At 43.8% G+C, this 12635-nt stretch overlaps 1 protein-coding gene across 3 annotated transcripts in view; it reads left to right on the forward strand.

The window, feature by feature from the left end:
• Window positions 1-12635, forward strand: part of Cntnap2 (contactin associated protein 2) — a 2247664-nt gene that overhangs the window by 2185300 nt on the left and 49729 nt on the right. Inside the window, exon 1 of one of the 3 annotated variants that reach the window (XM_087658678.1) lies at window positions 1667-1816. The gene's annotated coding sequence lies outside the window, so the exon portion shown is untranslated. 3 annotated transcript variants of the gene reach the window in all.

Here is a 12635-nt window from a genome sequence, read left to right on the forward strand (position 1 = left end):
AATATAAAGAACAATACAAAAACCCCCAAGTTTCCCTTCTACCTTCGTAACCCACCCTTTTCCCCACCAGCTCCTTTGGTACCCTGAGAGACACTGTCCTTGAATTATTCAAAGTATTATGTCCAGCATATCATAGCCTAGCCTGAACACTGTACAGTGATCATGGACTTGAATAGCTATTACAGACAGGTTGATTTGCCTCTCATTTCGAGGGTTCCCAGCACCTATAATCTGACTTAAACTTTATTATTTTGTGTAACCCTTATAGCAGTGCATGGTGGTGACTACAGACTCCTATGAAGCCACCAGGGCATCCTGCCCTTCCTTTAAGGAAGACAGCAGAGCAGAGCTCCTCGTGAAAGGCTCACCATAGCTAAAACTCTCCTCCATCCACCCTCCACATCACCCACTGCCCTTGTCAAACTCTGATGCTTCCCCAGTAATGCAGTAGATGCAGGAGACATAGCCCCTGTTTCTATACCAGAGGAAGGCAGAGTGCCTTCTCTGAACTTCTCTGAGGGTGCCTTTCTTTGAGAACAGGCACGTGACAAAGAAAAACTTGACTTCAGGCTATTAGACAGCTCAGCAGGTAAAGGCGCTTGTGGCCACGCGTGATGACCTGAGTTCAAGCCAGGACACACACACAGCAAAAGGAAAGAAAAACTCTAGAAAATTGTCCTTTGACCTCCTCCATGCCATCAGGGTCCATGCACCACAAAGATGTGTGTGTGTGTGTGTGTGTGTGTGTGTGTGTGTGTGTGTGTGTGAATGCACACACTAATGTAGTAAAAATTAAAACACACACTAAAATAAAAAAATAAAAATAAAAATGTAATCCCAGCAGTCTAGCAGTTAGTAGGCAGAGGCAAACAAATCTCTATGTGAGTTTGGTGCCAGTCTGATCTACATAGTGAGTTCCAGGACACTCAGAGCTATAGTGAGACCCTGTCTCAAAATAAATTTTAAAATTTAATTAAACAAACAAACAAAAAAAAAAACCAAGGCCCAGCTTTATAGGATAGTAAAATATTCTAATGTTTCCAAACACTATGGAACCCTTCCTAAGTGAGGGAGGGGAAGGCAGAAGCAGCCTTTCTACAATTGTAGTATGGTAACCCCTGCTCTAAGAATGAGGGGAGCCTGAGCTCACTCTAAGCTCAAGAGTAGCAAATACTGTATTTTCTTCCCCGCTCAGAATGCCCACTCAGGAACATCCCATGTGCAGCTTCCGTGTGTCATTCCCTTCCTGTAGAATCAGCAGAGCCTCCCTTTCCCTGCTGAGGCCACTATTAATGCCACCCACAGCAAGACTAGAACTTTATCTCCATAGAACTGAAAGCTGAACCAAGAACCAAGTTTCTCCCCCAAAGCCCAGGTCCTGCAAGTCCTCCTTGAAACACTGCAGAATGAGAGGCATGTATGAGAGCAGATGGTCAAAAGCCAGATGAGCCACACTCACTACTGGGCTATGTGCATCGCCAGTGTGTGCAAGCAATCGGTAATGTTATATTCAAAGTACAATAATATTACACAACTCCAGTCCACGTATTAGGCATTTCCTTGTGTACTTCATTGGGACTTCGGCTCCTCTGTCAGATCTGCTACCAATAATCCAGGAATCCACTCCATGTTTTCTACCCTCCCTTCACCTGCCTTTCAGTAGCTCAGAGTTTGATCTCACCAGTGGTGGGAGCAGCAGGCAGAAATTCCAGCATCTGGCGACAAAGGGCTGTACTAGGCTGAAGCGTTTCTGGCCCGTGGGAAATCCACCTGCATCACAAGGCAAGGGCACACCTGAGCAAGCTGAAAGGAAGAGGCAAGTATGGCCAACTGGTGGGCTCCTACTTGGACACTGAGTGTCTGGGTCCATGTAATAAATAGTGTTCTGAAGTCCGGGCAAAGGGGATGTCAGTGACAGTGATCGTGTGGCTGGGTCTCAACCTCTGTAAAGCAGTGTTTTCAGTTAAGGGAATGATCACTATCGTCAAGGTCTGTGTTCTTTAGAGAGCAGAAATGCTCCGAGACAGTGTCCCTTAGAGTGTCTGGGTTCGCGTTAGCAGCACCAATAGTTCTACGCCAAAGGAGAACGTGCCGAGTACCGCTTCATTCATCGCCAAGGGTATGCATGTGTATGTGTGCGCGCACGGGTTAAGGCTGAGAGCTACACGGTGTGAATTGCTCAATGTCTTAGGATGTTGTTCATATTTGTTTAAAATGAAGAGCTCTCCTTCTAATTTAGAACAAATTGATTTGTTGTAATAAGGATGCTAATAAATAATAATAATAATAAGTTCTTTCTATAAGCTTAGAAACATACCCATATGTAGTCATATCAAACTGCAAAGTACCACCAAAAGGACGCATGCTTTCACAGTCCTGCAAAATACAATATCCCCTAAATAATTAGCCTGGAAGAAATAGAAAGTAAGCAGGTCGCTCTGATTGTTATCGTAAGTTTAAGTGATTCTGTTTGTTTTGCCTCTTTCTAAGGGAGTAAACCTAAAGGGATTGCCTGTTTGGTTCCCCTCCCCCAACTCCCCTTCAGAACTTAGCTTAGCGTTTGGTTGTTCCTGAAGATGGCTTGAATTTTTCACCCTTGCATTTGCAGAGAACTCTTAGGATTTGATTTTCTTCTCCTGGTGACAGAATCCCAACCGATGGTTGGCAGAACATTGACTCCCTAAACTGATTTCAGCATTTTCTTTGCATAATAGCTCATTAGCACCAATGGCACTTTTAAAGTTCACAGTTCTGTTCTGGTGTGGTTTCTCCTTCTGTGCGCTAGTGATTTACATCCTTAACACCTGAAAGGACACTCTTCTTTTGAATAAGAATTAGGCAACATAGAACTCCTCCAGCTTATTACCTAGAGGATTCTCCAGGTGGTGCGACAGGGTCTGCTTGCCTTTAGCACGAGGACAGGAAGTGCGATTACTGCTTCTGTATACCTAGCTTTGTTCTTTGCAGAACCAAAGAGAAATAAAATCTTCCCTAAGGGGGAATCCTGGTGCTCCTCTGGTTCCATCAAGTCATAATGGACACCCTACATATATGGTCATTCTTATGAATTAGTCCGCTGGGCTAAGCTTTTAACCCACAGTTACTGCTGACACATCCCTCCATCCTACCCAGAAGAAAGCAGGTGGATGACCAAGGTAGGAAGGAACACAGACAGAGCTGGGGGGGGGGGGGGAACTACCTGTTCCTCTGCTCTTTCTGACTCTGCCCTTCTAGTGTTCCCATCCACATGGCACCTGCTCCATGAAATAAACATTCAAGTGGCGAGTTCGACACCTTAACCTGTTCAGGTGGGGGCTCTTTCCTTTAAAGTCACTAACTGTGTAAGCAAACCTCAGCTCATAATAGCACGTTTAAAAGCCTCCCATGTATAGCTGCTGGCTTTTATTTAAATCATGCAACTCCTGAAAATCAGTAAGAGAACTAATAATACAGCCACATCTCGAAGTTGATCGCTTACCATTGACTTTCCTAAAGGTTCTGGCTCTATTGTCCCCATAAAGTCTCACCACGTTCTAAGACTTATCTAATGTTACCCATAGCCTACAAACCAGGAAACTAACACTCCTTCTAAGTGGAGGGAGGCCACTCTGACTTCTTAAACACTGTCTTTGTATAATATCCTGGCCTTTCCATTCCCAAGACTTCCAGACTAAGAAAATTTAACTAAAATGTGTGGCCTTGATGCTGCCTCACTAGTGAAAGGCTGTGTGCAGATGCATGGGATATAAGCTCTCTGTACCGCCAGTGGTCACCCTCACCCCCAGGACTGTACTGAGGGTGAGTGCAGCTGAGTCTCTAGGTGTTATGTGAGTGTAACTAGTAGGAGAGCAGAGTGCCAAAGGAGAGTGCCTTGTCGCTCCAGCAAGGCAGTCTTTTGTTCTGAAAGCTTTGAAGTGATGCCTACCCCATGGGACAGATAGGGAATGGGGGTGGGGTAGGAATAATTGAGCCAATGCATATGAAAGAGAACAGTGTTTTATGTCCTAATTTCTTCTCCTAGCCTGGGATTGATCAGTGGGAAAAACACTTATTTCATGCACATGAGGATCTGGGTTCAGATCTCTAGAACCCACATTACACCTGACATAGCAGCACATGTCTGCAGTCTACAAGATAGGAGTCAGAGACAGGAGTATCTGTGGAAGCTTGGGAACCAAATAATCCAGAATATACAGAATATACAGAAGCAAAACAGAGATCCTGTCTCAAGCAAGGTAGAAGACAAGGACCAATACCTGAGGTTATTCTCTGACCTCTGCTACATATATGAAATCACACCCCCCTCCATGCATGCATGCACAAATAAACACTCATACAAACATATACATACATATACACATATAAAACACTCATAAGCATACATGCATACACACATGCACACACATTATACATATACTTACACACACACAGATATAGCAAACTTTCTTTCTGTTGGAATCCACCAAGTGCCAGGCTTTGTTTGTAGGAGGACTTCTGTGCAGAAGCTTTTCCAATGGCCCCCTACACTGCTGTGTTGCAGTTCCTCGTGTCTTCACATTTGACCCCCACCCAACTACACACACACAAACTGGACTATGCAAGTATGATATCTTAAGCCTTAATTAAGTCCCTTGGACTTTTTTGACATTTTAAAAGTTCTGAAAAGAACTCCTATTTTCTGGATAACTCAAAGGATTAATTTAGGAGTGATCAGAGCCCCATGCATCTCAGATTTTTTGAATTCCTCAATAGATTAGCCTGAACTTTGCAAAGAAAAGTCTCCCCTGCCCAAATATGTATATATCTATACTGGATAGTATTTTCCTATTCTAGCATACCCTAAATATCCTTTCTTGCTAAGGAGTAGTTTTGTAAGCTCAGAAGACTTGCTTTAGAGTCTCCATTGTCATCCATTTTTCATTCTAAATCTTTATCCATTTGTACAGCAACACACATACTCAATGATAGCATTCCTTGCTACAAATCATCAAACTCAAAATGCACTTTTAAAGTGTGTGCATTGCAGGTGGCCAGGGAGGCCAGGGAAGCTCAAATCATTTGGAGCTAGAATTACAGGTGTTGGTAAACTAGACCGCATGGGTGCTGGGTTCAGAACTTGGGTCCTCTGATTGGAGCAGTAGGTGCTCTAGACCACTGAGCCCTCGTCTCTTGGACATTAAAATGCATTTTTATTCTCCTGATTCTTTCACCTACTTGGAAGGGCAGTCATTGGACAAGGGCTAAATGGATGCTCATTTCAGGGCCTGGGAGACACAAATACTGCTGTAGAGAGCATTGTATGGTGATATAATTGCAGAAAGGGGAGACTTTAGGCATTTTTAGAAACAAAAACTTTTTCAATTAAAACGATCCCTGCACCTCTCCAGGATAAATCTGCTCAGAGGACTCTTGCCTAAGTTTCTTTACAAGGGAAAAATGCCTTGAAATAAGGAACCAGATCTACCTTGTCTCCCATAAAATTTCAACAAAACAAAAGAAGACACAGAGCTGGCTGAGTCTGCAGAGACCAATTCTGGCTTGGCTATAGCCAGTGATATCCCTAAAGGCCTGACTCAGTAGCAGAGCTGTCTACCATTGGGTATCAATTTCCCAAGCATCTTCTCATCCAGCTCTCTACCTATGTGTTACCTGATAGCTACATGGAGCTCCCTATGTCCTACCACACCATGACCTGTTTGTCCATCTGTGCCCCAGCTCTCACTGTGTTTCCACCTCTGCTTCACCTGAACACTCCCTGCTGGTGTCACAACACTTCTCTGGCTCTGGCTTCTCTCGGTTTCTGCATGTGTGTTTCACATATGTTCCAACGCCTAGTTCCCTATCTGCAGTACACGGCTTGGACCATATTTACTTCTGTCCTTTCCCTATTCTGCCTCCAGTTCTTCTATTTGCTCCGTTCCGAGTATTTCCTACTACATGGTAGTTGTTCCATCAGCCACTAATTCCCTAATGTGATTGCAAAACTCTCTTCCCCTGGATTTAGAGAAATCACACATTAGAATGCAAAGGCCTTTGTGGATGGCATGAGTGGATAATCTAAGGGAAGGACTGCAAACCTTCAGAAGTGCCGGAAATAGAAACAATGAGATGCAAACTCTCAGAAATATCTCTCATAGGGCTGGAGAGGTGGCTCAGCAGTTCAAAGCACTTGGTCTTGAAGAGGACCCAGTTCCAATTCCCAGAACCCATATGATGGTTTGCCAACCATCTAAAACTCTGGTTCCAGAGAATCCAGTGCCCTCGTCTGGGATGGGCACCGGCCGTGCGTGTGGTACACAGACATACATGAGGGAAAACACATGTACGGATAAAATAAACATTTTATTTTAAAACAATACTTTAAATGGTATCTTTTAAGTATAAACTGGTAAGATTCCAGATTAGTAAGTAGGGAATTAGAAATGTGGGAAGAATCATGTGATTTGAACACCCAGAGATGAGGTCCTCAGGATCAAGTCATCCCAAGTGAACTGTATTTTTTAAGTGTAGATTCCAAGATTAGTGAGACGAGAAGCCTTGTACCAGGATGTTTGACTCTGTACTACATCTAGTCTGGAATTGTAGCTTGTGTTCCAGAAGCAGCTCAGAATGGACTGTGACAATTGATCAGTTAATCAGAATCTAATTATACCCTGAGGAATGCCCAGAGGGACAGTAGGTCACAGGACAAACATCACAAACCCTAGTTAAAATGGGATGGACCGTCTGCTTCTTGGTTTCAGCGGTGCCTCTGAAACACCTTGCCACAATGCTCGTTTCCCACTCATCCCACAATCATTTTAAAGCTGCCATGTGTGCCATCATTGTATTGGCTCTTGAACAGTGGGAAGAAAATTCTGGGTTAGTTGATAGTATGAACAAAAGTCAAAATTTGCTTGAAACTCTCTTTGACAGAACAGGAAGTCAATTGATGAATTCCAGTCCCACACTGTCTCTAGGGGTCCATTCCTTTCCCGTCATCACTCTGGTCTGCTCCAAGAACCCTGCTCTGGCCAGTTGTATTTAACACAGCCTGGCGGGTGCCTTTTCTCTTCCTTGTGTTCCTTTATTTTTCTTTACTGTGCTTTTCTGTGTGCAGAGATCTTATCCATGGAGATTTCGTGGGGTGGTCTATTGCCTGCCTCATCTCTAGAATACAGTGTGAATAACCCAGTAAGGCAAGGCATTTCACAGAGCTGGGTCCCTTGTTCCTTGCTCTTGAATAGGTTTATGAGTGACAACTGATATCCTTCCTGCTAATCAAATGTCCAGATGATGGAGAGGCAGGAAGAGCAAAGGACATCAGGGGATCAGGCTATATCATGTGAAAGCACTCTGATGATTTGAGAACTAGAATTAAATGTAAGCCAAATGTCATTATTTTAGGTGACTCTTAAGTCAGAGCCTAGCCAATTGAATATAAGCTTGTACATTTAGGCTCAAAAAATCAATTATACAAATCAAAGAAGGCCTGAGCTGGCCACACACTGACAGAGTGAGAAGTCAGTAGCCCTGGGGCTGCCAGCCTGAACATACAGTCCTGGGATGACATCCTTGGAACATCATCAGTTAGAGGTACCATGCTGTGAGGTGAGCTGGACACTACCAACCCCGAAAGAGGACAGGGGAGGGTAGCACTAGAGAACAGCAGCCGGAATTGAGTAGCAGCCTGGAGGCCAGGGACCTCAGGAAACTAGGCCAAAGGAGGATTGCTTTTGACCACCTTAAATGCATCTGTAGAGGGGAGCTTGTGAGTGTGTTGTGGCTGGGGAGGTGGGGAGTTAGCACCGCTGGATCTTCGAATGAAGCAGATTTCCATGCTGTGGCTAAGGAGAATGATTGGAGCCCTGAGTTGGGACTCAGTAATCCAGAGCTTTCTAGCAAGCCTCAAGCTCATGGGTAGTTACTAAAAAGATTTAAAGACAGGTTAGATGGCCCTGGGGCCTGAGAACAAGCAATAAGGGGGTTGTTAGCTGTGGGAAGACTGAGCCTACCCATCGCTGTAGACCCAGCACACATTCCTGGTCTGCTTTGAAGATCAATGTTTTCTTTCCGTTCAGATTGATCTACTCCACCTGACAGCTGATTGAAACAGGACTTAGCCTACTTAGCAACCCCTGAGTGAAGTCTGCTGGGGCCTCCGGTCTCTGTGGCTGTTGTTTGCTGAGTGATTCCTCTCCCCTCGTCTCTCTGTAGTATTTCACTGTTCTCTCTCAGTCTGTCTCTGACTAAGCAGAATGTGATAGCTTTGCGCCTCTAAAAGCTCTGGCATTCGGCTACTGCTCTGTACTGTGAATATTTATTGGCATTGATACTGTGGGGCTCATAAATACAATCAGATGTAAGTAGACTCTGGATTTTGGGTGTCCAATGACCACCTCTGTCTTCAAAATTTGAGAGAATAACTCGGTGTGCACTTTGTTGTTTGAGACGCCTTCATTCTCATTTCTACAAGCCAGAGTTGTAGCTTTTTCAGAGTATCTAAAAATTCCTTTTCATTTCATTTTTCTATGTAAAATGGTTAAAAATTACAAAAAGTGGGAGGTTACTTACAGCCCATTAGATTAGCAATTGAGATGTACTTTTATAATGAAACTGGAGCTCCCAGAGAACGGTTCTCAACTTTTTCTTTTTAATTCTTCTTGTTATGTTTTTTTATCATTTAAAACAACATTTATATTTAAATACATTTTGATCATATTCTTCCCTCCCCAAATCCTTCCTCATCTTCTCCTACTGTACTTACCCACCTTTAAGTTCTTTTTCAAAAAGAACCAAACCAAACACCCAATACTAAGAAAACAAAATAAAACAACACGAAAACAGAAAGAAGTAAAAAAAAAAATTACCAAACTTTAAGCAAATAAAAGCACACAAAAAAATTGTGGAGTCCAATATATGTTGGTCTCCCACTCCTAAACATGAAGCCTGCCCTGGAGGGATTGAAATACCCAGTATCAGTCCACTGGAGAAAACTGAATTTCCCTCTCCCAGGAGCTATAAAGGACAGTTCAGTTAGACCAGTCGCCCTACAGGTTCCAGGTTCTACAGAAGCAGCATGAACCCAGAAGTGCTTTACCTAGTTTCTCTCCCAAATACAACAAAGAGGAAAATTATCCACCAGAGACAGTGGTAGAAAACCCTGGTCATGAGCAGTCAGGAGAAAGTCAATGAGAAGAGGACCCCAGGTGGCCTTATGCAGGCTACCTGAGAGGTGATACATTTGTTACTTTTCTTGCTGCTATGACTAGATACCAGACAGAAAGCAGCTGAAGAGGGAAAGGACTTACTTCGACCACAGTTTGAATGGTAAAGCCCACCATGGCAGACTGCATGGCAGCAGACACATGCAGACACTCTCCGCTCCTTGGAGAGGGGGTGTGTTGGTACTTCCTCTTCCATTTGGATTCAGTCTGTGACCCCAGCCTATGAGATGATGTCCCCACATTTAGGGTGGGTCTTGCCTCTTCAGGTAAAGCTCTCTGGAATGCCCCTCAGAGGTGTGTCTCCTAGGTGACTCTAAACCACTCAAGCTGACAAGGAAGGTTGCAGATCACAAGTGGGTAGCTGTGCAAATAAGAATTCCCTACAGCAAGGTGTCCCGTACCTTGTGCTCCCTGCTGTGCTACCTAAAAAGATGCTCTACCTGAAATAAGTGTAATTGTTATGTCCCATTTCTTGAGTGACCAGTTATTGGGGATAATTGCATTACATGGGTTATTGCAACAAATATAGATTACATAACCAAGAGGCATCATAAAACATAGTGCTCCACGGACATGATGACTCAGAGGGGCAATGAGAGAGGCTCGGCATCAGCCCTGGTGGAGTCGCAGGAAGAAAGTGGGGAGTGGAACATGAAGCAAGCAAGGCTACTTGTTAATGGAGAGTGGTGTGGCCAACATCTCCAGCCAAGATCCTCAGTCAGGATCCCTATGGAAAAAGCCAGGCATGTGAGGCTTGTATTAAACCTTTCTTTATGGCTCTGGGTTCCTTGCTGCAAATACTGTACAATTTTGATCATTTCAAACTTTTCTTTTTTTTTTTCCATGTTACCTAGGATGTCTTTTCATGTTACAATAAGCTTCAGAAGGAAAAAAAAAACCCAACAACACTGGTTCCTTTTAGACTTGAGAGCTTATATGTGGATTTATGTTTCAGTTAATGCATACCCCCACTTATGAGAATTTGACTCATGAGGGGCAGATCTTCCCTTGGGAGGCACACAGAGAAGCTCCAAGCCCCCTTTAGAGTGAGGGTAGGGAACAGCAGTCCCTTGGGAGGCAAGAGAGCAAACAATAATGAATAAATATATAAATGATTCAAGCTGCTGATAAATACTGGTAAGAGAATTAAATCAGTAGGGTGATATAGATCCAAGCAGGAGCTGAAGCCCCCAGTGAGGACTCGAGGCAGCCAGGTGTAAGGACCAGACAGTTCTGTTAATAGCAACAGCAGGGGCAAAGACCCTGAGGCCAGCTAGGCCCATTGATTTCTTGAACATAAGAAATCAAGTGCGGCTGTAAGTGATAAGTAAGGGAGTTAGAGAAAGGTAGAGAAGCCAGGGAGGTGGCTGTTGCGAAGAGATTTCTTGGGCCGTGCTAGAGAAAGTAGTCTGAAATTTATGGTGAGTTAAATGGCAAGTTAGTGGAGAGTTTTAAAATATCATCCGGACTCTGTGTAACCAAATGGTAGGGAGAATTACGAGTAGAGGCAGGGAGGCCGGAGAGAAGGATGCTATGGGGGTTCAGAGTAGAGAGAGAGTGGCTTGAGGCTAAAGGACAAAACTATAGATTGAAGATGCATTGTGGATTTTTTAGACATGGCAAGTACAGAAACAAGAGGTACAAATTTATATGTGGCAGCTAAGCCAGGTGTAACAGCAGTGTCCTGTAATCTCAATGCTTGGAGGCAGAAGGATCAGGAGTTCAGGATGAGTCTCAGGATGAGTCCCATGGGCTACATAAGATGCAGTCTCAAACTCCCTTTCAAAAAGTAAAAGGAAAAATTAAGGAACTGGGGTCTATAGCTGCAAAGCTGTCCGCTGCACAGGCTAAGGCCTTTAGCCCAGTCATATACTTTCAAACCAACATTTGTCATTCTTACATAGCAGTGGGGGATCTGACTAAGAAGAGATAATGAATTCTAAGTTTTCTGATATATATCTTATTAATTTTTGAAATTGTATGTCATAGTTTCTGTGTGGTTCAACGGAGCAGTCCATTTGTGGCTCCCTGCAGCCATCCTTGTGTCTGATTGGGTCGATATGCTGTCTCTGACACCAGGAGTTTGAAACCACAAAGTGCACTCCAACCATGTTCCTTTCAAAGGCTGCCTTCTTTTCCAAACCAATATTTCCTACTCATCGCATGAATTATTAGAAGGGTAACAGGGAGCAGAAGAAATCTGACTCTGACAAGGGCTGTCTTTGCAATAACATGCTCCCGGGGCTAATTTAATTGGAGTTTATTCATAAGCTGCTCAGTGAACTCTCCACGAATAACAAATGCTGTGAGCTCAGATCTGCTGTCCAGCTGACTCGTGTCAGAAAAGTCCCTTTACCTCTGTCGTCGTTACTTGTACTGTCATTGTAACCAATTCCTGACAGAAACAACTTAAAGGAAGAAAATATTATTTTCCTCGTGGTTTCAGAGATTTTGGTCCCTCATGATGTCATGACAGAGCTAGGAAAGCAGGAGGTGTGACAGTTCACGTCACGGCAGATGGGAATCACAGGGAAGAAGATATAAAAAAGTGCCTAGGGAAGAATGTAGTCCCCAAGACATGACCCTAATGTCCCTACGTCTTCAATCTAGGTCCCACCTCCTGTCTTTAACTAGCATCCAGTAATACTGTTGTTTATGTCTTCATCGAGGTATTAATCTATTGTTCAGGTCAGAACCCTCATTATCTAATCACCTGTAGAAAAACATCAAAGAAACACCCAGAGGCTTGCTCCAGTAATCCCCTAGCTGTTTCTTTCTTAATCCAGTTAAATTGATAATCAACATTGATCATCGAGCCTCTGATCTCAGATGTGTCCAGCCTTTTGTTCGTTGCTTTGGCTTCTTCAGCAGTGTTTCCCTATGTAACCCTGGATGACCTGGAACTTACTGTGTAGACCAGACCATTAAAGATCCTACCAATGCTTATCAACACAGGCAGATTAAGCTGTGTGAGTTCAGTCAGCCAGTGAAGGTCTCTTTGAGGACCTGACACATAAGCAGGGAGCCAGAAAGATATAAAACACATGGCCAGATGGTTTCTGGAGAAACATATCTCAAGTAGATGTTAGAACTGAGAGACGGTAAGCTCATCTGATTGAGCCTCACTGTCCTGAAAGGAGAGAAACTCGTCACGGCCCTTGAGGTGAGGGAGAATATGTTCCTCGCCGGAGGTCAGCCATATGCAGTTGCACTGTCTCCTCTCCCATTAATATCTGTTCATATTCATTCATATTCATCCTTTCTCCTACAACACACATGGCCAGTCAGTGCTCTGGGATCCTTGCCAGCACCCCTTGACACAAGGTTCTTTCTTTTCTTTTCTCCATTGCCTCGTTCTCTCTCAGCTTCTAATTAGTTACCTGATCTTCTCAGCAGAAACTGTCCTGATCCCAAGAACAGAATGGAGCG

Source organism: Rattus norvegicus, chromosome 4 (genome assembly GCF_021556685.1).
Source record: "Rattus norvegicus strain SHRSP/BbbUtx chromosome 4, alternate assembly SHRSP_T2T, whole genome shotgun sequence".
NCBI classification, from domain to species: domain Eukaryota; kingdom Metazoa; phylum Chordata; class Mammalia; order Rodentia; family Muridae; genus Rattus; species Rattus norvegicus.